Raw genomic sequence first — 24,902 nt, forward strand, 5'->3', positions numbered from 1 at the left:
CACGGAGCTGGGATTTCAACCTCGGGTTTATTTATTTATTTATTTTTTAAAAAAGCCAGTGCGTCTCCCTGTGGAATGCCCAGGCTGGAAAATTTTGACCCGGCTGCGCTCCAGGCCCCGCCGCAGCCCTGGACGCCCTGGAGAGAAAGGAGGGGAGGGTCGGCCAGCAGCGCAGGAGGCTGTCTGCGAGCTGCTTCCGTCGGGGGCCTCGCGTGTCGTCCCCAACAGACCCGTCTCGCCCTTCTCTCCCCGAGTCCGACCCGGGCTGACTGCGGTCGTGGCCAGGTGAGCCAGGGCACGGCCGGGAAGCGTCGGTGGGGGCGGCAATGGCCCTGCTCTTGAGCTCCGGCGGCTCTGCGCCCCCCGCCCCGCGCCCTAGGCTGAGTGGCGCTTGGGGCCCGCGCGGGGCTCCTGGCTCGCGCCGGCAGGGGAACAGCGACACCTACTGGCCGCAGCGGTACCAGGCCCGGGGCCGTCGGGGCGGCCCAGGGCTGGGGGTGCCCGGCTTCGTGGACCTAACTCCAAGGCTCTGCAGACCCCGCTGGGCTTTGGATGCCCGGGGAAGAAAGAGCCACCGTCTCTAGAGACCTGAAGGGTGGGGCCTTACAAGACGGGGCCGGACTCTCACTCACAACCCCCTCCAGCCCGTGGCCCTTTCTTCAGGGGAGCGCGAGAAGCGCCCGCAGACGCTGTTGGCCAGGCAACCCTTGGTTTTGTAAAAGACCCAGGCCGAGGTTGGAGCCTTGACCGGCTCGGGTTCGTGACCCGAGCGTCTTCTCCACCGCCCCCTTTCCCGCACGGACTCCAGAGAACATCTTTACAAATTTGAAACGGAGGGAGAGCTAACATTTTCCTCCCTAAAGAGGGGAGACGGGTGCTTCCAGGGCGCCGGCCCCGTGGGCACCTTCGCTGCGCCCTTGCCGTCGCCGCAGCCGAGGTTGGCATTCGCTAGGTTTTCCTGGGCAGCCCTGGTGGTCTTAACGACTCCCCAGTGCGGAGTGTGGGTGAGATTTTGCCCTCTCAGGGCATGCGTATGCGTATTTAAAGCGTGTGCATTAAAGCAGATGGAGTATGTCCTTATACGCGCGTATACCGGTGGCTGGTGTGTGTGTGCGCGCGCGAGTGAGGTCCCGCTAACTGGCTTCCAGGGTTGGCTGCTGCTGGACACGGTGGGGGGCGGGGGCGAGACCTGGTGAGAGTGAAGATGGAGAAAAGCAACTCCTGACCTGATGCACTTTCTCTCGGGTCCGCTGTGTCGCAGCACAGGGCCGGCCGCTCTGCGGGGAAAAGATGTGAGGGTGTTGTAGGTGGTCCCAGCCGCGGCTGTCGCAGGGCAACCTCCGAACCCTGCGCGGGCTTCTGCTTGAACACGCTTAAATCCGAAAACCTATTCCTTCTGCTCAACACGTTGGGGTATTTGAATTAATTTGAATCCTTGAGATTTCCATTTAAAGTATTACTCATCAACAAATCCCAGATTTTTTTTTTAAAAAACCTTTTCATTCAAAGTTCAATAGTTCATCTTTGGAATTATTTTCCTGGGTTTTAGGTGCTGGTTGGAACTAGGCTCTAAAGTGCTCTGAGCAGAAGAGAGAGGGCTAAATTTTTATCTTCCATTCTCTATAATTGCACTACGTTGCCAATTCTGTTTTATTTAAATAAAATGGGAAGCTCTTACTGTCCCTAAAAATCAAGAGTTTGGGATCAGACTGCCTCTTCTCTCTCTCTCTCTCTCTCTCTCTCTCTCTCTCTCTCTCTGTGTCTTTATTTAAAAGAAAAAAAATCTGTAAAAGGCTCAAGAAGATTTGCTGCTCAACTCGGTTGTGCAAGTATTTTTTTCCCCTAAAAATGGATCCAGTTGTTTTGAGAATATGGAAGTTCACATCTCAGAAAATACCTTAGCACTTTGTGTGTTGTATGTATAACCCCATATTACTAATAACCCAGAAAATAGGGTGCTAGGCTGACGGCACTTCTGTCAATGACTCCTGCACCCTACTGTATATAAAAGCTAATTTTCTCCTTGTAAAATGAAAACCTTCATAGAAAAATAAAATTTATTACAGAAAAATTTAAGTACACTGGACATACCAGCGCCCATCAGCCAAACCCATTTCAGAGGTATTTTTTTGGGTGGCAGTGGTTGAATATTTTTCGCTTTCAATTTTTAGACTTTAGCTTTATATGCAATTTAAAAATCTTAGCTAAGATGAGGTTTCATTGCTTGATATTTGGTTTTACAAACTCTAAAAATCATTGCTTTGGCATGAAACAGACAGAAAAATGCGATTTATGTCTCAAAGAGGTGGAATTTCTCTGCATACGAATCACCCCCACAACATCAACATATTGAACTCTAAATGAAGGGATGTTTCTTGATTTTTGAACAGAAAATTAAGTCAGCGAAATCATTTCTTGTTTCACAAGAAACAGTTGTATTCACTCTGTACAAGGAAGGTACAAGGATATTACAATGAGGTGGGAGATGGATAGAGACCAGGGTTTTGCTTCTGTTTAGGTATCCCTTGATAAATCTCGCTTAATTGCTCTTATTTAGCAAAAAGAAAAAGTATTAAAGAATGGAAACAGGCTAACCTGTCATTATTCTCTCTGCGTTCTTTGTCACACCTGCCCTCCCACTGGGCTCGCCTGGGAGGGTGTGTGTACTTCCTTCTTTGCTGGTCCTGCCGTCGTGGATCAGAGAGGCACTCCTGCCTCTGAGCGTGAGGTGGCTGAGTTGGAAACCTGGCTACCTCCCAGCTAGGTGGTTGTGTAGGGAGGGGACTTGCCTGTGGGAGTCGGTGGGCTGAATGAAGAAGCACTTGGGGAGAGGGGAGAAGCTGCCTGCGCCAGGAGCAGCCTCCCTTGCAGCTCCGTGAAATCATCAGTGGCTCCCTGGCATTAGCCTCGGGGAGCAGAGCTCCAAGGACACCTGTGTGCATCTGTGTGTGTGTGTGTGTGCGCGCGCGCGCATGCACAAGTAAGCATTTCATCAAAAATCTATTTTAAAAAATGCAGGTCCTCCAATTATGCCATGTCATTCATTGGGGCTGGTCCCAAGGTCACACCTACGTATGACACGTCCCCTCCACGGACGGACGGCGGCAACAGGATTGCTTTGGCTTTCTCTTACGGCACTTCTTTTGAGTGGGGCGAGGCTCTCCTTCGCCCTCCTCCCTTCCGGATGCCCGCAAACAAAACCATTCTACGGCTTGAGCCATCTGCCGCAGGTGTACTGGATGGCAGGGGGCCGACCTAACCAGGCTTGAGTCTCTTCTAGGTCGTCACCGCTCTGCACCAAACAAATGAGTCCTGTTTCACCACTAGGGTGCCGAGGTGGATGGTGGACGCCGGCCCCCGCCTTTGACAGCGCTCAGCGCCTGGAAACCAGACCCAGCTGACAGCACGCGGAGCGCACGGGCACCGAGCAGCAGCCCCGCGGGCGCGCTGCCCCGGCCCCTCCCTGCGCGCTCGGTCCCGGTGGAGGCCGCGTCCGCAGCCATCACGCATCTCCCGGCCCTCGCGACTGCCTCTGAATTCGTGGTTCCTTAGGACGGCCACGCTTGCCGCCCCAGGGCTCTGTGTGTGTGTGTGTGTGTGTGTGTGTGAGCGCGCGAGCAAGTGTGTTTAAAACGCCTATTGGTAGGTCAGCAGCAGCTGATCAGACATGGTAGTCCAATAATCTTTGTGAACACACACAATTTTTCGTTAAAGGCAATTTTTAAGGAAAAAAAAAATCAGAAAAACTCTCCATGTTCTGCGCAAGTGTAGGACTCCCAGTTTAGATTCCAGGGAACCGGAGAGCTGAGCAGCCCCCGCCCTGCCAAACTTCGCCTCTCCAAGGTTGGAGGGAGGCGCTCGTTCTCGCCCCACTTGTGAGCCGGGCCTCGCTTGCACGCGGGTGTGTGAAGGAGGGGGAGCCGTGGGACGCTCGGCGTCGGCAGGGAAACCGGGGCGCTGGAGGCCCCCGCACCGGCTGCACGCACTGGGCGCACAGCGTCGCCTGGGCCCCCGCCCTGAGCGAGCGCCCTCCCCGCACCCACACCCCATCTCCATTTCCACCGTCTTGGGGGGAGTCCCAGGTCCTGCTGCTCCGCTCTGGGCCCTGGGCGGGGGCTGGACCCTGCCACGCACCGACGTCTGCGGACCCCGGGGTGTACTTACCTCGAGCGAGGCCCTGGCGAATGGTGGCCCAGAAGCGTCGAGTTCCTTCTCCCAGCCGCTGTGCTTCCTGCCTTGCTCTCCTCGCGGCAGGCTCGCGCGCCTCTCTCTCTTTCTCTCCCTCTCTCCTCTCTCTCTCTCTCTCTGTCACACGGGAGGATTACTTGTGACTTTTAGAGGCAAAAGCTTGCTTATTCAGAGGAGAGAGGGAGGGGAGAGGCAGAGGGAAGAGAGGTGGGAGGGAGGAGAGAGGGGGAGAAAGAAGTGGAAGGGGCCGGGAGGCTGCAGGGGAGGTGGAGAATCCGGAGGTGGTGCGGGCGTCGGGAGAGGAGAAGGAGGAGGGGAAGGGGGAGGAGGAGGAAGGAAGGAAAGGAGGAGGAGGGATGGGAGGGGTAGGGTGGGGTAACCCAAGATGGGCTGGGATGGGACCGCGAGGAATAAATTGCTCCCCACCCAGCTGCAGTGCGACGCCCCCAGCGTCCCGGGGGAGCCAGTGCGTCAGCTCGCGGCCGGCCGAGGCGGGGCCGTACAAAAGCAAGCGCCGCGGGACCCCTTCGTGGGCTTGCACCCGGGCACAGCCGGCGCCCAGGGCCGCTCCACGCGCGCGGGATCAGCCGAGGGTTCCCCGCCCGGCCCAGGGTGGTTGTCTGGGAGCTCCAAGCTCCACGGAACTTTGGTTCCCTTGGTGGGAGCCAGGCCATCCTCTCGTGCGTTTCCCAGCCGGTCCTCGCCCGGGCCGCAAACGCCCACCTCTCTCACAGCACCCACCCCCCGAACCAATGCCCCCGCTGCTCGGCCGGCGGCATCCCCACTGCCCAGGCTCGGCCTGAGCTCACTTCGGGGCACCTGCTCACCCCAGCCTATTTTCGCGGAGCCGTGTGTGTGTGTGTGTGTGTGTGTGTGTGTGTGTGTGTGTGGTGTACGTCGCGCGCACGCTCCAGGCAAGAAAGAAGTTAAAACCCCAGCACAAAAAAGTCGCTTCGGTCTCCTGCAGCTAGGAGCCCAGGACCCTGGGTCTGCCATTGCCGCGGGGGGCGAGGACCGAGGCGGAAGCTCAGCGCGTCAGTGCCCTGAGTAGGTGAATTGTAAGGAGTTGTTTCTTGTTACGTAGGACGAAAGTGAGCTTTAAAATAATAAATGGTCGCGGAGAAAGAAGCGGGGAGTGCTGTAGCAGCGGTCACGGAGCAGAATGGCCTTCTTACACAGGAGCATCCGCGATGGATAAAGCCTAAACCCGCTTCCATACGTGACAGGATTAAAAATAGAAGCGTGCGTCTGGACTAGACGACCCACCAGTTCTCTTAACTGCATTAAGCCAGCCCCATGGAACCATTACACTGCAGCGTTCCATACGCAAACAGGGGGTACTGCCGGGGGCGCGCAACGCGTTTGGAGATCTCCCTTTGCACGCACACGCACGCCCCTCAGGAAGCAGAGAAGTTTGAACAAGGACACCCTCAACTCGCCCATAAATATTTTTCCTCAAACAGCCACCCCTAAATATAGTAATTTTCCTCTTCATTTCCTGGCTGACCTGGAGGTGTGACATTACAGTTAGACAGCAGGCGACCAGGGCTGGCAGTGTGCCGCATTCACCGCGGATGGCGCATCCCGAAATGCAGAGGGGGAGGGAGACACAGGGGCGTGGGGAAGAGGCTTTTACGAACAATTATATTCTCCCATAGCACTTTAATTTAAATAATAGCGATGATGTCACGGTAACCATCTCCCTTCTCCCACTCCAGTGAACCACGCATCTGAGTCTTCGGTTAAGGAATTACGGTTGCTGCTGAGTTGGACACTATCCCGTGGCATAAAGAATCTCTGAACGCTAAGTTGTTGAACCATGGACATGTTTCAGGGCCCGTTTACCTGCCAAATCTTGTTTCACAGGAAGGCTGGTGAAATGTTGGGAGGCTGTGCCCTCCACACTTGCTAAAGTGGAACAAACGAAGTTGTCTGGAAATCATGTCAATTGCAGGCAAAGAAAAATAAACCCGTTCCCCGGAAAGAGCAGGTCGTGCCATACAGCAAATGAGGACCATGTTTTGCCCAACCGGGTGGAGTGCCAAAAATTATTTTGGAAAGCAGCAATGGGAGAGGGAGAGGGAAGCTCGTGGGCCCCGGCCCAGCCCGCACCGTGGCATGCTCAGCGCACACCGGGGCCCCGCCCTCACGCATCCGTGTGGCACGGTGCTTGGTTCGCTGGGAGAAGATCCGCAGCACGAATAGAAATAGCCATTATGGATAAGGGCCACATCCAGGCTACAGCGCAGTGGCACGGTGGAGACAGAACCTTTATTATTTTTCCTGTTTAACAATTGTTCCATAATTAAGTGGCCTTGCTTAGGGAATGCCAGTTCCAAGAATTTGCCTAAACCTTTCTTTGAAATTATTAGCCAGTGTTTGGTTTCACTGAGGTCTCAGGATAGGTTCTACAGAGGACCGGTGGGAATTTATCAAGGCACAAGCTTTGAAGGAAGGGACAATGATGCAGAAAGAAGGTAACTGATTATCTGCTAGAGAAGGAGTAAGGAATTATGACTTATGCTAAAGTAGGTCTTAGCAGTTTGCAAAACTTTTCATTGTCTCTTAAACAGACAGTTTCATAAACTGCACTCCTTTCTCTGCCTTTTAAATCATCTACGACCTGGAGAAATCCTCTTCTTTCTCTGCAAATGGTTCTGAAGTCTTGAATTAGACACCAAGTAGCCACAGATTCTCCAGTGGACAAACAGGGCATCCCTCTTTCAGGTGTGGCTCCTTTTATTTGGCCCCAGGAAAAGCCCCAACCGCAGCTGATTCTTTGGTGCAGGCACCAAGGCATGAGCTGAGCTCTATCAGTCTTTTAAGCACCACGTGGTTAGACAGGAAAGGTAACTTGAAACCACAACCTGATTCTGGGCAAAATCATTTTGTCCTGTTAACAAGAAATGTCATTATAGCTCCAAGATTGTTCCAGGAACAGCTGGCTACATATGGGAGCTGGCCCTACTAGAGAATCTGCAACTGGCAGATTCACAGAAAACTCATGTGCTGGTCAAAAAAAAAAAAAAAAAAAAAAAAAAAAAGAGAGAGAGAGAGAGAGAGAAGGAAGAAAAAAAAAGGAGGAGGTGCTCTTCCTGATTCTTGTTCCAGTGGTCTCAATGGCATTTGCAATGAGACTAAGAATAATTCACCATTGACATTGACCATCACATACTAAACGGTGCTCATTTAAACCTCGTTTTTTAAAGAAAAGACCCACTGATGTTAGTCTTCTCCTTGATTATCTTTTACAGGATTTTAGAACCATTTTATTGATAGGTAGCTGTAGAACAGCTTCTGCTACGGTGAACACAGAGGTACAGGTGATGTAACACATAGCCATCAGGATAAAGGAGGGTCCTCCTTGGTGGTTACCGGGCGAATGGGAGCCCCTCCACCTCAGGAGGGAGGGAACCTGATTCTATCACTAGGAAGTCAGGAGTTTCGATCCATGGCCGTCCTCCTGCAAATAAGCACAGGGCACCCAGGCTCTGCCCCACCGCTTCCAAAGAGGGCTCCCCTCAGGAGGAAGTTCAACTTTAGCCTTCGATTGGCCCCTTACAATGATTCTGTTGTAGCATTGAAAATTAAACCCACTGCCCCAAATCGAGCATCTTATTATTATTATTATTAAGGATCAAAGCTTCCTTAGTTCCTGTAGCTTTCAAACCAATCCTTAGCCGCCAGTTCCAAGATTTTGGCGATATAGTCAACTGACATTTTGGGACAGGAGACCTCATCACGTCCACAATTTCTTCTCGCTGTTGCCTTGTAAAATGGAGGCTGGCAGTGTATGAATTTCACTTCTACAGTGACCAAAATTGGTAATTTTTTTTTAATTCTACTTGTCGACAGTCCCGGGCTCTCGTTTCTCAGAAAAGGGTTCTGTAGGGCTCCCTGTGCCTGATTTTGAGGGACTCTGCCCAGGCGCTCGTAGGTAGCTCAGCGGGGACAAGGTGGGGCTCCCTGGCTCCTCCGAAGGCATTTGACCCGCAATCCGCGTGCACACGCACCGGGGAATCGCTAGGCTAATAACAACCGAACAGTCATCATGGTGAGGACAGCTCCACAGTTTCTACCAGAGGGGGCTCTGGCCAGGAAATATGGCCCACGGGGGGCCAGCCTGCTCCTCGCCCCGGGTGCCTGGAGTGCCGGGCACCGGCGGCCACAGCGGACGGACTCAGGTGAGCCGCTCCGCGAGGGCACGCGCGAGCCTCTTCCCCGGGGGCCCCTAGGCCTGCTCGCAGCTGCTCTCCCGGAGCGCTACGGCCTCTCCGCTGGCCATTTCTAGCAAGAAACACCTGCTGCCGAGAATCGAGGGTACCTGACACCCGACGCAGTCAAAAGAAAAAGGGGAAGAAAGGAGAAAGCGGCACTCTCCTTAATTAAGTTCGGGAAGTGCGCGGGCTGCCAACTCCGTTACCTAACGCCAGCTCCAGCTGACACCTGTGCCCTCCGGAGCTGGCGGCGGTCCCTGCCTGGCGCGCGGGCTCGGTAGGCCCCAAGCGAAGGCCAAGGGATAGAGGAACGAAGTTGGTGCTGGAGGGCAACCCCTTGGTGGGCGCTTAAGGTGGAGTTGGTTCCTGGAGGGCACTCTTCAAGGGCAGACCCCTCCCCGCCAGGACTTAGGGCCGCGAAAAACAAAGCCGCGGGTTCCAAATGCCAGCGTCCTCTTGGAGGGGGCGCGTCGGAAGCCCCTCACCGTTCCTAGCAGGGCCCAGCTCCGCGAGGCGCCTCCTTCGGCCTCGCTCAGCGCCACCAGGCACCTGCCTCCGGGTTTCTGGAAGCCCAGGCTGCAGGCGCCCGTCCGCCCCCTGGGGACCACGGATGGGCCCTGGGGGTGCCCACGGCGTGGTCCAACGCACGAGCGCAGTCAGGAACGCGCCTGGGCTGCCCACTTCGTCGAGAAGAGGACAATGGCTTCACTAATGGGCTGTGGTTAAACCAACCCGTCCGGCCGTGGGGGCGCGGCCAGGCATCTTTCGCCCGTGGCTGTGCGCTTTGGGCACATGGTGGTTTACGCGCTGATCCTACGCTCCCGAAGCGAGCGCCCAGATCTTTGGGGTCGGAAGAGTGACCCTGTCAAAAGGTCAGTCCCCAAACTCCTACGAGACGACAGCAGCAGCGGTCTATCAGCAGTCCCTCTGTCAGAACCCGAATCCATGTTTCCAGCATTTTTCCTCCGACAGAGCTGCGGAGGCGACCCTGCCACCCATCAGCACACCACATCGCGGAGCACCGCAAGCCCGGGCGGTGCTGTAGGAGAAACCCGGACTTCGTTTGAGGCGGATCTCCAGGATTTCGTTGGGACCCTGAAGACGTGACTCAGTCTCCCCAAAGTGTGAAAAGCCCTTGGGGCTTTCGTTGAAAAACAAAACAAAAAATAAATCAGATCGCAAGCTCAGTGAGGCTCTTCAGACACCAAAAACTAAACAAAACACGAACACAAACGACCCACCCCACACACGCTCGGCCCTTTCCTGGACGTCCGAGGCACTGCCCGCCACACCAAGGTCAGTTCCTAGCACCCCCTTCCCCATGCCTTACACCCCCACGGGTTCGAGAAACGTCGTCATCTCTACTTCTTTCCTCTACCAATTTCAGAGACATCTGGGGATCATCCCGTGCGCCAGACCCGCAATAAACAACCCTCGCCCAACGCCCGTGTTTGCCCAGAACGGTGTGGCCCTGCGCCCCTCGTCCCCGTGGCGCCCCACGCGAGAACGACCCGCGCCCAGGGCTGGCCGGGCGCCCAGGTCAGCACGCGCGCCGCCGGCCCTCGGGAGCAGCCGCGCGGAGCCGCGCGCGCCGCACCTGCCCCGCGGGGCGCGCCCTCCGCCGCGCGCTCGGCCGGCCCCAGCCAGAGAAGCGAAAGCGGGATGCCACTATACCTTGCCCGGGCTACTCAGAGGCGCCTGTCTCCCACTTTGGACATGCTGGACGTGGTGGGTTTGGGGAGGTTTGCTTTGGCTGGGATTGGGTTGTCTATATAAGCCCTGCCGGAGTACTGTACCGAGGAACGCGCCTTGATGGACTCGGGTGTTAATTAACGCGCGGCTAATTTGAGCTCGAGGAGCGGGAGGCGGCCGGTGGCGCCGCGAGCTGCGAGGGGCCAGTGACCTCTAGTGGACGTGCGCGGAGATGCAGCGCGCGTGCGCCTGCACGCTGCAGCCTGAGCCGCGGCCGCGGGTCCCCGGCGCCTCCAGCTACACCGAGGGCCCCGGTTTTGAAAAAGGGAAGGAGCTGCCCCCCAGGGATGTGGAGCACGAGCCTCGGCTAATGTGGAGTCTGGACCGGACGTAGTTGACCCTCACACCTGGGCGCGCGTCGTCACTGGCTGTCCTTTTGGGCCATGCAGGGAGGCGAGCCCGTGGCGAGGGAGGGATTGGAGACGTGAGCGCGGAGAACTTTGGTTTCCGAACCCAGAGAAAAGCCGGCCTGGGGCAGGGGTGGGGTTCTGTAAACCAGGCTCCTCGACTCTCGCCTCATAGATTAATAATAATGAGGAAATAATAACGCCAAAGCTGAGCTGGATGTACCAGGGAAACCAGGGAGCGAAAGACGCGTGGAGGGCCAGAGGCCTCCGAGTTCCCGCCCCTCGGACACATCGAAGCCATCACCGCAGGGACACGAGTGACTGTAACGCTAGAGTCCCTTTACTTAACAAAAATAAAAGGCCGAGAGGGTAAAATAATCTGGTGGGTTTTTTGTTTGGTTGTTTGGTTTCTGATTTTGTTGTCTCGCCTCCACTTCACCCGTTGGGTAAACTTTGGCAGGAGTTTACTAGGGACAGGACAGTGCTGGCGCAGCGCGAGCCAAAAGCAAACCATGGCTCCAGGGTCATTGAGAAATAAGTAACACAAATCAATAGAAATCTGCATTTTCTCCTCCGCAGACTGCAGGAGTCCTGGCGAGGCCCCAATAAAAACGCCCACGTTCTCCCCGAATCTGGCTCGGTGTGGGTCCCGCCGTCTGGCGAGGAGGAGCCGACCCCGCGTGCGCCTGGGCCCTGCCCTGGGAGCGCTGGAGCATTTCTGAGTCGTCTTCCCCTCCCAGGCCCTCAGTCCTGAAGGCCGAGTCTGAATTAGCAGCTACCCAGCGGGGACCCTGGGGTGATCCCTCCCCGGGGGGAGCCTCCTCCCTCTGTCCTGGGTAGTTCAAGTCTGTCCTCGAGGGCTGCGGATGGGAGATGGGGCGGCCCGAGGCTTCGCTTCTTCCTGAGGCGGGAGCACTGATTTCAGGCCCTCCTAGGACCGGGATTCCGCGCCCGGAGCTCCAGGGTCCTGTTGCGTCCGCACGCATAGCGGGAGGCGCGCCTGGGGCCCTGAGGCTGGAGACGGCGGCGTTAGTGCGGCGCAGTGGCGTTTGGGGGCAGTCGCCAGTGGTGGTCGGTGTAAAGTTGGGCGGAACCGGACGGTGGACGAGGCTGCAAAGCCATGTTCTTTCTCCATACTTCCACCTCTCCCGCTTTGCGTCTTCGGAAATGGCCTGTGTTCTAGGTGGCCGAGATTGGAAAGCTGCCCCAGGAGGCGGACGTCGCCCCAAGGGTGGAAGAGGTGGGGGGCTCAACTCCGCCGAGAGAGGGAGCCCCCAGCCTTCCTCCCGTCTGGGTCAGAGGCACGGGGTGCCGGGTGAGTGAGGCCGTCCAGAGTCGCCAGGGGCTGCGCTCAGAGCCACGCCGTGGGATCGCAGCGAGGCAAAAGTTGTTCCGTGGGAGGAAGCGGAGGGCGTGAGGGAAATGAACTACAGGGGACCACGGACTGCAAAGAGCTGCGTTTCCCTGCGGACCGAGGAGAAGGGATTGCGAGGCGCAGAAGTGACATCGCTCCTATACCCCCACACAATAAACTGTAGGTCGCAAACAGAGATAAAATTCCCTATAGGTACCCTCCCGAATCGGGGCAGTATAAGAAACGATGTCTTCAGTGACACAACCAGCCAACAAAACAATTTTCTATTTTAAAGAAAACGCTGAGGTGCCCCCCAGCAGCCGGTGGGGTAGCTGGTCCCAGGACTTCCCCATCAATCTGGAACAGAGCACCTCAACTTGAGAATCCAATTAGAAAATAAACCTCGGGCCGCCCCAAGCAAGGATGATTCACCTTCTTACCCCCCTCCCCTTCCTTGACCTCGTCCCCAAGAAGTGGCACGAATCTCTCCTAGCACCACGTGAGACGCATAGAGCGGAACCACCACCTGTCGGCCACGCAAACCCCCACCTGCGGCCCAGAGGACCGAAGATGGAGAACGAGCTGCGTCGCGCCCAGGTTTCCGCAGTCTCCAAACCCGAGTTCCGCCCGCCTCGGGCCCTCGTCCATTTCAGCTTTGGTCCCGTAGCAGCCCCTTACACCCCGCCACTCCAAGAGAACGGTCTGCAAGCTGACTTACCCAAGGCACCCCTGAGATCACCAGGCCCACCTCCGGCCCCCAAGAGCCACGTTTGCCCTTGTTGGTGGCGTTCACCGCAGCCTTCATCGGCCAACGTCTAAGTGGGCACCGTGGAGGGCAGTCTCACGCTCATCTTGGGGCGTCGCCGCCTGGAGCCCCGGGCGCTGCGGACCGCCCAGAGCGCCCAGCACTCTCCACTAGAGGAGAGGCGACAAGGTTTATTTCCCTGTTGGGCGCTGCTGTTTAAAGGGGGTCTCTGTCTCAAATGTTCAAGCCCCCCCCCCCCCCACTAGGACTGAGGAAAGACTGGATTTGGATAGTTCACCCAGGAGCTCCCGAGAGCCTGACCTGCGGGTCCCCTCTGCCACTCCCTTCCCTGCAGGTGCCAATGAGGATCCAAAGTTTCAAAGAAACTGGGAATAGGGTCGGCAGTCTTTCTCGGCTTCGGGGCGGGGGGGGGGATTTACAAAGAATCTGGAGTCTGGGCTAATAGGTGATGAGCCTCTCTGGAGACGGGGCACAGGCTCGGGGCGCTCCAGATTTGACGGGAGTGGGGTTGTGCAGAGGGGCCGCTGGCGGGTGCAGCCGCTCCCGGGCTGCGCGCAGGGGCGGTGCTGGCTCCTTTCACTGGCTCCCAGCTATTGCATTTCTTTCATGTCTCTTGGCTAGAGTTACATATTGGACGTGTGCAGCGGTTTCGATCATCAATTTGGACTCTGGGAGCTGTTCTCTATGTAAAGAAACTGAAAAGCCTTGCATTCTTTTTCTTCCTCCGGTCTTTCCCCCATATTTTTTTTCCCCAAGTGGTAAAATCTGGGTGCCTGGATGGAGGATCTGGAGGAGGGGCGGTGGTCTGATGGTGAACTTCCCGCTGCCTCTGACACTTCCCTTTGTGTCTTTCCCTCCGAAATGACGGCCGTGGGGGTCTATTTTCTGACCCCCAGTGTGTTCTGGGGAAGTGTTGGCACCGAACGGCACGACCTTCGATTCCCGTCCAGAAACTTTTGAACGAGGGAGGATTGGAGATTACCAAGTGCCTCGCTCAGCCCCGGGCAATGGGACCTTGAAAAGTCCCCTGGGAACCGCCTAAGAAACACCCTGCGAGTCTTTAACCCCTCATACGGGCGCGGCCACCGCCTAGACGTCCAACCCGGTCGCGTTCCGAGTCCCCTGTGCGCTTTCCAGCCGGGCCCTGGAGTTGCTCCGGCGGGAAAACCTGCGGAGAGGAACTCGTTTAGCGCGAAGGCGCGCAGGGCACGCCCTGGGCTGGGACTCCTGGAGCAGACGCGGGCAGGCGAGCGTGCACGCGGCCCCAGGGCTGCCCCTTCGCTCGGGGCACCTGGGTGGAGAAAAGGCGCTCGTTTGCAGCCGCTGCGAGGTCCCGGGAGCGTTGCGCCTCCGCCTCCGTGAGCGAGGGCGATCGGGCATTTCCTCCTGGCCTCTCCTTACCTGCGCTAAGGAGGTAAACTTGTAGCAGTTTTATTCTCTTTAAGGTGATGCCCACCTCTCACGTCTCCGAGCTTCTAGTTCCCCTCACTTTCCAAAAAAAACATTGCAAAGCTGTTTTTGTTTTTCAGAGTTAATTATGTTTTTTTTTTTTTAAACCACACAACTCTGCACAAGACAGAATTTACCTGCCTATATATTTCTATTGATGGGAAAATATTTTTTTGCTTGACTGTCTTTATGTTGATTTTAAAAACAGATCTGAAACATACTTGGCTTTCGAACTAATGTTACCATTTATTTAATAATTTTAAAGCACTAGGCGTTGAGCTAAATGCTTTCTCTATTTGTTTCTCAACAATCATGTAAGTTCCTTTTTTTTTGCCCCCTCTTTCTCCTGACTCCTCTCCTCCTCCTTTCCAATTTGAAAACCGAGGTGCAGGGACGCGAAATGACTTTCACTGAGGTGCAGAGCTAGTGGGTGGCAGAGGCCGTCTAAACACGTGTCCAGGACCTCCACGTGGACGAGTTTTTGGGGGGAGGCCATGCTCGCCAAGGCTCTCCAAACTGTGGCTCTGGGTCGCGCATTTAAACGGAAAGCTGAGGCCAGGAAGTGGAGTGGAAGCTAAGATTACTGAGGGAGCTGACTCCCAGGGCAGGCAGCTGCAAACAGCCTTGCACCCCCAGCTCTCCAATGTTCCTCCCGGGGGGTACCCTGAATTGTGTGATGTGAATCCTGCAGCTTCTTTCTCTTCTCTGGCAAACCATCACACCTCTGCAAAGAAATCCTAACGAACATTTTGCCACTCTCCTCGGCAGCCTATGCTTTAAACCTGAGGTTAGTGTTGTGCTGGGAGATAATGAGGGAAATCAAGCACTAGAAATAAAGATCATAAAGGAGCTAGTCTCTCCACAGCTGTTGGTAACAGACCAACCAAGCCAATACACAAAGGAAGCAAAGCGATAGCTTACAGAGACTGCACAATTTTTAAATATTGCTTTTAATTTTGTTATTTCTGATTCAGAGAATCTTTGTATGGAAGAAGATCAAATTACAATGAAATAGAGCTGTCCTTTATATATTGTGACATGTGATAATGAAAAAATTAAAGCACTTAAATATGTCAAAATATGCAAAATAATCACCGGGATGTTATGGACATCTTTGAATAAGGCCACTTTTTACAATAGACTTTTTACAATAGACTTTTACATTCGTTTTCACCTTCTCTTTTCCCCTCCCTCTTCTTTTCCTGATTGCTCTTCTTCCTTTTGACCTTTCTCTTCCATCCATTTTGCCCTTGGAATCTATTTCCAAGACACATAGGAAAATGACCTCATTTGTTTGTTATTCTAAATGGCATTTAAAAAAAAAAAAAAAAACTCAAGAGGTCTCAGCTTCAACTGAGGCAGAAACACCAGTTTGAGGACCAGTTCCTTTGGCTGCTGCAACACTCAGAATGGCCTGTGCTGTCCCATGGATGGTCTTCTATGGCAGCCGCTACTTTTTAAGATGTTGTTTTTTGTAGTCACGTGAGACATACTATTAGGTTATCAGCACACTGAAATAGATGATACCGTATTATTAAAATTTAACATTTTAAAACCACCACTGTGAAATCACTTTTCAAACCAAGAAAAACCCTAAGTCTGCTAAGACACACAGCACACACACAAGGAAAATATAAACTATCATAGCCCTGAGGGTAAATGCTCATTTGTTTTATAGTTTTACAGATTCTACTGTAGCAACGAAACATTTATCCTTTCCTGTAAAATACACTCAACTCACTATTGAAGGTGGCCAAACTTTTGAACTTAAAATAGCTTTGTCATCACCGCTTACTGTGTGTTGAACTTGCTTTGCTTTTCTTCTTCAACAGGCTTAGTCCTTTGTCTTTCAAGGTCCTGCTCTTTGCCTGCCAAGGTGGTGATTAGATTGTTTGAGAAAATGAATCCGTGCTAAGGTATCCCTGGTCGTAAATCTTAGGCCACCATGCCTTCAGGCTTTGCAGTTTACCTGTGCATCCCGAGGTTTGGAGGGAGCGCTCCTGTTTTTGTTGTCTAACTGCCAGTGATGGCCGCAGAACCACACTGCAGAGGCTCACTCTTCTAAGGCTGGCCTGTCTCACATGCCTAAGTACTCAGCAGTGTAATTACGGAGACAGCCTATTAGGGAAAGAACTGAAACTTACCATCTTGGGAATATAAAACTGCTGGACAAAACGTGGCAAAGACAGGATTAGAATTCAGACAGTTTGGGAGGCCTGTCCCTAACTCTTAGATGCTGATTTTGAAACAACACTCAAAGGCCATTTAAGTTAGCGGGCCTGTGTTAGATGACTGTTTTCCTCCTGTGTTAAAACTGAGCAGCCTTTTCTGTCCCCAGAGCACGTGCTGGACAGCCTTTATGACTGCCAGTCACCATGCCCGGGACCCCTCGGCAGCACACACCACCCAACACTGGCATGGCTGCCTCTTCCTCACTGTTTTCCCAGGATGCTTTCCTAGGCCAACCCAGCTCAACACAGCCATTCTCTACCATGTTCATATTTTACAAAGAGAATCTATAACAATCTGGAATGATTTCTTTGTGTATTTACACATTTTTGTCTACACCTCTTTATCAGAATAAAAATCAAGAGAGTGGAATTTTGGGGCCACCACTATAGCACAGTGGGCTAATCCTCCGTCTGTGGTGCTGGCATCCCATATGGGTGCCGGTTCTAGTCCTGGCTGCTCCATTTCCAATCTAGCTCTCTGCTATGGCCTGGGAAAGCGGTGGAAGGTGGCACAAGCGCTTGGGCCCTGCACCCATTTGGGAGACCCAGATGAAGCTCCTGGCTCCTGTCTTCAGATCGACTCAGCTCCAGCCGTTGTAGCCATCTGGGGAGTGAACCTTTCTTTCTGTCTCTCCCTCTCACTGTCTGTAACTCTACCTCTCAAGGAAATAAATAAAATCTTTAAAATAAAAAGAGTGTGGAATTTTGCCTCTTTTTTTTTTTTGAAGATTTTTATTTTTGTTTATTTGAAAGGCAAATGGCAAGGACAGACAGGTCTTCCATCTGCTGGTTCACTCCCCAAATGGCTGCAATGGCTAGGGCTGGGTCAGGGCAAAGCCAGGAGGTTAGAACTCCAACCAGGTCCCAGATGGAGGTGGCAGGATTCCAAGCACTTGGCCATCATCTGCTGCCTTCCTAGGCATATTAGCAGGGAGCTGAATTAGAATGGAACAGCTGGGACTTGAACATATGCTCCAGTATGGGATGCAGACATCACAGGCAATGACTTAAACCACTGCGCCATGACAATTGTCCTGGATTTTGCCTCTCTAACTCACCATATGTTAGGTATTCAGTAAATATTGAATAAACCATTAAATATATTTATCTGTGACATAGATATTTTGGATGTCTCTATCATTTGCCATCTTTCACCATAATAAACACATAAAAAAGTGCCTGTTTGGGTTTACTTTTCCAGTAACACAATATATTTAAATTAAAAAAATTGATTTGAAAAGGAGAGAGGGAGAGAGAGAGAGCGCGCACTTGCATCCACTATTTCACTCCCCAAATGCCAGCAATGGCAGGGGCAGAAGCTGGAAGCTAGGAAGTTAATTCCAAGTCCCCTAGGTTGCTGGCAGGATCTAATCACACCATCATCTCTGCCTCCCAGGGTCTGCATTGGCAGGAAACTGGGTTCAGAAGGCAGAGTTGGCATCAAACCCAGCTATTCCCATAAGAGAAATGGGTGTGTAACCAGCAGCCTAACCACTAGACCAAACACTGTCCCCAACAAGATACATTTTTACATCAGGAATGAAAACGGTGTAGGCAAAGGCAGAGTGGTATTTAGAAATTAGTACAGAGGAGTGTCTAGGTGGAAAGAACGTTTGTTGAATACACTTGTCTCTGAGAAGATAATTTCCTAGAAGATAGAAATCATGTTACAGATACAACCTACAAAATATCAACACTATATTCATCCTTGAATACTTGCATTCTTTTGTTGTTGTTAATTCAGCAAAAATCCACAATTGGACTGTTCTGTGGTTGCTGCTGGGGTAGACTTTGTGGCACAGTGGGTTAGGCCACTGCTTAGGCTACTGGCATCACTTGTTGGAGTGTTGGTTCAGGTCTCACCTACTCTGCATCCGATCCAGCTCCCTGCCAATGCACCCTGGGAGGCAGTGGAAGATGGCTTGCTTGCTCAGGCCCCTGCCACCTACATGGGAGATCCAGAGGTACTTCCCAGTTCCTGGCTTCAGCTTGGCTCATCTCAGGCTGTGGCAGATATTTGGGGAGTAGACTAGTAGATAGAAGAACTCCCTTTTGCTTTCTGTTGATCCACTTTTTGAGTGGATGCAAAAATAAATAAACTTTTTTTTTTACGCAAAAGGAAAAACACAGAGACAATTGACAAGGTTTCTTTCTTCACAAGTCAGAGCAACACAATGATAGGCACCATGCTTTTGGGGAAAATGAGTTTCCATGCGTCTGTCCTCTCTCCACTTGCCTTCTTCACGGCCCTTGCTCCCTTCACTCGCCCTTTGTACTTAGCTTTCACCCATCCTACAGCCGATTGCAGAAAAGTATCTGATAAAGTCCTAGCGATACTAACATTTCATCAAATTAATCAGAAAGCAGAGGAAAGACTAATCATGGATTGTCCAAATCGGAGAGGGGACAGTAGACTTGGCTGTAGAAGCCAGTGATCCTGGAGTTACACCACTTAGGAAGCTGCTTAATTAGTTACAAACTTTGAGAACTGAAGATAGAGCAACAAAAGGGATTTTCTTTGAGATCTGCCGGTAAGCTCCCACCGACACCTCTCAAATCGCATCAAAGTTTCTAGCCTGCATTCAACATTTGGGGAAGGAGCCTTTTCATGCATTTCCCGTTTTCTTCCCTTCCTTCCTCTCTTCTTCCTCTCGTCTTCTCTTTCTCCTCATCCTCCTGATCGCCCTCTCCCCCTCCTCTTTCCTCTTACTCATCCTCGTTCTTATTCTCCCCTGGAAATGCAGAGATATCACAAAGTGCTGAAAACAAGGAGAGAGGGCGAGAATGTCAGGTCTTGGCCAGCATGACCCGGCCCTCAGCGGCACTGAAGGAACTGCTCACAAGGGAGAGTTCCTTAGGGGGGTCTGTTCAGTTGCTGCCCTCTCCCCGTGCCCTGATGAAGAAACCGGTTAGTGACAGCAGCAGGGCCTGTCCTCGGCTTAGGTACTTGAATTATTCATTAGTCAAGAGTAAATTACCATTTAGAGGCAGGTGACACACATGTTTTCTGGAACAATTATTATCACTAATCATCATTTCCCGCAGTCGTTTGCGCGCTCTCATTATTAGCCCTTGATTTCTATGTAAATCCTTTTCAGAAAGCTGCCATGCAAGGCGAGTTTTTTTGCTGGCACTCTTCACCTCTTGCCAGGTTTCTTGGCACTTTCGCTCTCCTCATCTGGCACTGGGAGGCCGGGTTTCAGATTCTGCTGACTGTTGACATGCCCACATTAAACACTCTCACTGAGCATATTGCTCTTGGAGCAGGGGCCACTTTTCCACCTTCTGCCATATTGTACTTGTATTTTTCGTAGCAATTGTCCAAACATTGACTCTCACATTTCCCCCTTTTTGATTTTCATTGGGCACCATATTTGACACTTTAACTACTTGTACTAGTTGTCCGTGCCTTGTCACAAAGACCGAAACTGACACAGACTTTGCCTAAACAGTTGCTTTGAATCAAACTACATTTCCCATAGGGATTTCTCCTTCAGATCCTATGGAACTTCTTGGCTATTTCCCCTGTGTGCATATTTCCACTCTGCTCCCTCAAGAGGACTGTCACTCTGTAACATTTTTTACATACCTAGAGTCCATTTTAAATGGACTTTTTGTAAGTCCATTTTCATCTATCTGAAAGGAAGACACACACACATACACATATATACACACACATTCACAGAGAGAGAGAGAGAGAGAGAGAGAATCTTCCATCCAATAGTTTACTCCCAAATGCTCCCAACATCCAGGACTGGGCTAGTCAGAAGCCAGGAGCTAGGAACCCTATCCAGTCTCCCACATAGGTGGGCTGGAGCCGATACACTTGGGTGGTCATCTGCTGCCTCCCAGGGTGTGCATTAGAGGAGGCTGGATTGGAAGCAGAGTAGCCATGATTCCAAGTGGTGCTCTGCCATGGGATGCAGGGGTCCTAAGGGCTGAATCAGCCTGCTGGACCACAACCCTTGTCCCTTGCCTGCCACATTTCAATGCAGTAAGGCTGCCTTCTGACTCACTGTGGAGCCTTGATGGTTTGGTCAGAAAATGTAACTGTAGTGATTGCCCTGAAGGTGCCTATACCTATAATAAAATTCTCTTGAACAAGTAAGAGCAGCAGCTCCAAGATTATTAATACTGACACTATAAAGTGAGGGTTTTAATGTAAAGACATATCCAAACAGTTCCCTGTGTCACCACACACCTGCATGTACACACAGGCTTTGAAACCTGGGCAGGAAAAACACAGGATAGCATTCCACACTGTCACAGAGCTTCCAGAAATACAGAACCTAGGACTCAATATGACATCTCCAGAGAGTGGTGTCATAATATCCAACCCGCCCCTCCTTGTGACATGTCTGAAGAAGAAAAGGTGCGCTTGTGTTTTCCTGAGTGTGGAAGGAGAGGGGTGTGCACAGGGTGTGCCCCAAGGGGTCCAGACTACGAGCAGGGTTAAAATAACTTCTCTGCTTTCACTTGGCAAGTCAATCTTTGCAGGCAAGATAAACACAGTGCAAAAACATGTCATTTCAGGAAAGTAGCGTTTCACAGACTCCTACATCACCGCCACCACCATTTACAATTCAATGCTAGGTGCTAACTTGAAAAAACTAAGCAGAACCAGTTAGAAGAGACAGATAAATAAAAAATCTAAAACAAGAAACAGCAGTGAAGTCAGTAATACACAGTAGGTAAGTTTTCCTTGGTCTGATGGCTTGGTTTTTGGAAAAATGTGACACATATATTTGAAGTAAACAAAATAACCTGTGGTGTTTCACACAATAAGAAGCTTTGATTTTGTGGTTGTTCCCTTTTTCACTTTGTCATATTTATGTGAGATTTACTTATTTATTTATTGTTTTAGATTTTTAAAACATTTGAAAAGGAACTTACGAATATAAAGGCTACAACTAATGTTTGATAGTCATTACAACACAATTCTCATTAATGTGATATTAATATGAAGAGAACAGATCCCAGGTAGTTCACAGATGCAATTCTAAGAATGTAATGATACTAACCATCTTCCCTCCTTCCTTAATTTTTTCCTTAATTTTTGAGGTACTGTATATTTTTATTAACCTTATAACCAAAGTCCTAATGCTCTACTCAAAAAAGAGCTCAACAAATAAAAAGCAAAAAGACTTTGGTTGCATAGGAATATAGGAAACTATATATATAATATATATAAACTATATATATAATATATATAAACAATAATCAAATGAAAAGACATCAATTTCACTCATAGTAAGTCTTTTTTTAAATATTTATTTTTTCTTTGAAAGGCAAAGTTACAAAGAAGGAGAGAAGATTGGAAGCAGGGAGAGAGACAGATCTTCCATCCACTGATTCACTTCCCAAATGGCCACAACACCCAGGGTTGGGCCATGCTGAAGCCAGGAGCCTCAAACTCCATCCAGCTCTCCCATGTGAGTGGCAGGGGTTTAAGTACCTGGGCCATCTTCTGCTGCTTTCCCAGCCACATTAGCAAGGAGCTGGACTAGAAATAGAGCATCGGGACTTGAACTGGTGCCCATTTGGGATTCATCTGCTGCACCACAATGCCAACACTGATACACTGTAAATTTTAAAATGGTCACCAATCATTAACACTATAGTAGTATACATTCAGACATTTCTTTTTTTCTGTTTGTTTTTTGACTTTTTCTTCTATTTTAAACTTTTGCTCCCACGTATAAGGGAGAACATGGGGTATTTGTCTTTCTGTGTTCAGCTTATTTCATGCAACATGATGTCTTCCAGTTGTATCCATTTGATGCAACTAAAATTTCATTTTAATAGCTGAATATTATTCCATTGCATATATATATATCTCACACTTTCCTTTTTTAAAAAAATATTTATTTATTTATTTGAAAGTTGGAGTTACACACAGAGAGAAGGAGAGGCAGAGAGAGAGAGAGAGAGAGAAGTCTTCCATCTGCCAGTTCACTCCCCAGTTGGCCGCGATGGCTGAAGCTAGGCCGATCCAAAGCCAGGAGCCAGGAGCTTCTTCTGGGTCTTCCACGTGGGTGCAGGGGCCCAAGCACTTGGGCCATCTCCTACTGCTTTTCCAGGCCATAGCAGAGAGCTGGATCGAAAGTGGAGCTTTCGGGACTCGAACTGGTGCCCATATGGGATGCTGGCGTTGCAGGCAGCGGCTTTATCTACTACGCCACAGCGCTGGCCCCTCACATTTTCTTTATCCAGTCATCTGATGATGGTTGACTCCATAATTTGGCTATTGTAAACAGTGCTGCTATCAACGTGGTGGTGCAGGTATCTCTTTGATACAGTGTGTTCATGTCTTTTGGGTACATGCATAGTAGTAGGATTGCTGGATCATATGACCAATCTATTGTTAGTTTTTAAGAAACTCTCCATACTGTTTTCCACAGTGGGTGTATTAATTTACCTTCCTAGCTCTAGTGAATGAGAGTTCCCCTTTGTTCACATCCTCACCAGCATTTGTTACTCTCTTTCTTTTCTAAAACTGCCATTCTTTTCTTTTCTTTTCTTTTCTTTTCTTTTCTTTTCTTTTCTTTTCTTTTCTTTTCTTTTTTTTTTTTTTTTGACAGGCAGAGTGGGCAGTGAGACAGACAGAGAGAAAGGTCTTCCTTTTGCCCTTGGTTCTCCCTCCAATGGCCGCCGCGGCCGGCGTGCTGTGGCTGGTGCATCGTGCTGATTTGAAGCCAAGAGCCAGGTGCTTCTCCTGGTCTCCCATGTAGGGCCCAAGGACCTGGCCCATCCTCTACTGCACTCCCGGGCCACAGCAGAGAGCTGGCCTGGAAGAGGGGCAACCGGGACAGAATCCGGTGCCCGGACCGGGACTAGAACCCAGTGTGCTGGTGCCACAGGCGGAGGATTAGCCTATTGAGGCAGAGCACAGGCCTAAAACTGCATTCTGACAGGGGTGAGGTGACATCTCACAGTGGTTTTGGTTTGCATTTCCCTGATGCCTAGTTACATTTAATATTTTTTTCATATTTTTTTTGCCATTTGTATTTCTTCTTTGGAGAAGTCCTTTGAAGTCCTCTGTCCATTTCTTAGCTGGATTGTAGAGGTGTTTTTTTTTTTTTTTTGAGTTGCTAATATATTCTGGATATTAATCCTGTGTCAGATAGGTAGCTTGCAAATCTTTTCCCCATTCTGTTGGACGCCTCTTCATTCTATTGATGGTTTCCTTTGCTGTGCAGAAGCTTCCAAATTTGATATAATCCCATTTGTCTGGTTTTGCTTTTGTTGCCTTGCTTTGGGGTCCTTTCCAAGTCATCACCTACACCAATGTCTTGAAGTGTTATGAATTTTATTTTTACTTACAGTTGTACTTTTATTAAATCATTAAGACATTTTATTTTAAATTTATTTATTTATTTGACAGAGAGCGAGTTAGTTTCCATCTGCTGGTTCACTCCCCAAATGCCCGCGAAAACTAGGGCTGGGCCAAGTTGAAGCTTGGAGCCGAGAATACAATCCAGGTGTCCCCCGTGAGTGGCAGGAGGCCTCTTGAACTATGACTGTTGCTTCCCAGGGTGTGTGTTAGCAGGAAGCCAGAGTCTAATGCCCCAGGCACTCTGATAGAGGATGAGGCCATCTTAGTTGGCATCCCAACTGCTGGACCAATTGCGTGCCCCCTAGGATTATACTTTGATTTTTCTTTTTGGTAATAACTCATGTGCTACAATTATTTCCCTCATGAAAATACCTTGGTTTAAGTTGTCAGAAGACTGGAGTAAACCAACCATGAAGCATTAGTAAATTAAAACTAACAAATCAAAAAAATTGGCTTCTGCTTATAGATCCCAGTTCTTGCTGGCTGGCTGGTATGGTAGGCTTGGTTGTTTTTTTTTTTTTTTTCTTCTTTTTTTGAAATTTGAGAGAGAGAGACTTCCTCATCCATTGATTCACTCCCTAAATGCCTGTAACAGCCGGGGCTGGAACAGACCTGGGGCTAGGGGTCAAGGGCAAGGAACACAATCTAGGTTTCTTGTGTGGGTGACAGGAACCAAGCACTTGAGTCATCACCTGCTGCCTCCTCAGGCGACATGAGTAGCAAGCTGACATTGGGATCAGTGCCGTCCAACCCAGGCTCTGTGATATGGGATGTGGATGGTGTCGTAACAGGGGACTTAACCAGTGGGCCAAATGACAGCTCTAGATGTGCATCATTAAATTTGCTGTGATTCTATCAACAAGTCCCCAAAGGCGCTGGTTAAAATAAGTGCACCCTACAAGAGATTAACTTTGTAAGTAGAATGCAACCCTGATACCTAAATATTTGGGGTTAGGTATATGGTTATGAAAGAAGGAATGTGGTTTTGTAGAATTATTCTTTCATTTTTAATGGAGAAAAGATCACTCTCACAAATATGTACCTCTTATGTACCTATGTTTGCATAAGTTTATCTGGAAATACTGTATAACTTAACTAGAATGGGAGATCATTAGCTGTTCGAAGAATGCATATAAGAAACAATACTAAAAAAGACTGCAAATAAAATGCTAATATATGACAGTATTTCTTTTTGAAAAAAATCTAACAGTTTCATTTCATTCCTATGCATATAAAAATAAACACCACAGTATCAGAAATTA

General features: G+C 50.6%; 2 long non-coding RNA genes across 10 annotated transcripts in view; one reads left to right on the forward strand and one right to left on the reverse strand.

Moving 5' to 3' along the window:
* LOC103349543 (uncharacterized) overlaps positions 1-12,912 on the reverse strand; it is a 161,652-nt gene extending 148,740 nt beyond the window's left edge. For 2 of the 7 annotated variants that reach the window (XR_011381877.2, XR_011381876.2), the window contains exon 1: positions 4,165-4,504. This is a non-coding gene — a long non-coding RNA (uncharacterized LOC103349543). Of the gene's footprint in view, positions 1-4,164; positions 5,129-10,079; positions 11,959-12,576 lie in introns of those variants that run through there. The other 5 variants (XR_011381884.2, XR_011381879.2, XR_016220465.1 and 2 more) reach the window with 5 other exon arrangements.
* LOC103349544 (uncharacterized) overlaps positions 1-24,902 on the forward strand; it is a 217,670-nt gene that overhangs the window by 4,046 nt on the left and 188,722 nt on the right. The gene's annotated exons all lie outside the window — the stretch shown is intronic.

The sequence above is a fragment of the Oryctolagus cuniculus genome, chromosome 14 (assembly GCF_051225735.1).
Source record: "Oryctolagus cuniculus isolate XC-2025 breed Fujian yellow rabbit chromosome 14, ASM5122573v1, whole genome shotgun sequence".
NCBI lineage: Eukaryota > Metazoa > Chordata > Mammalia > Lagomorpha > Leporidae > Oryctolagus > Oryctolagus cuniculus.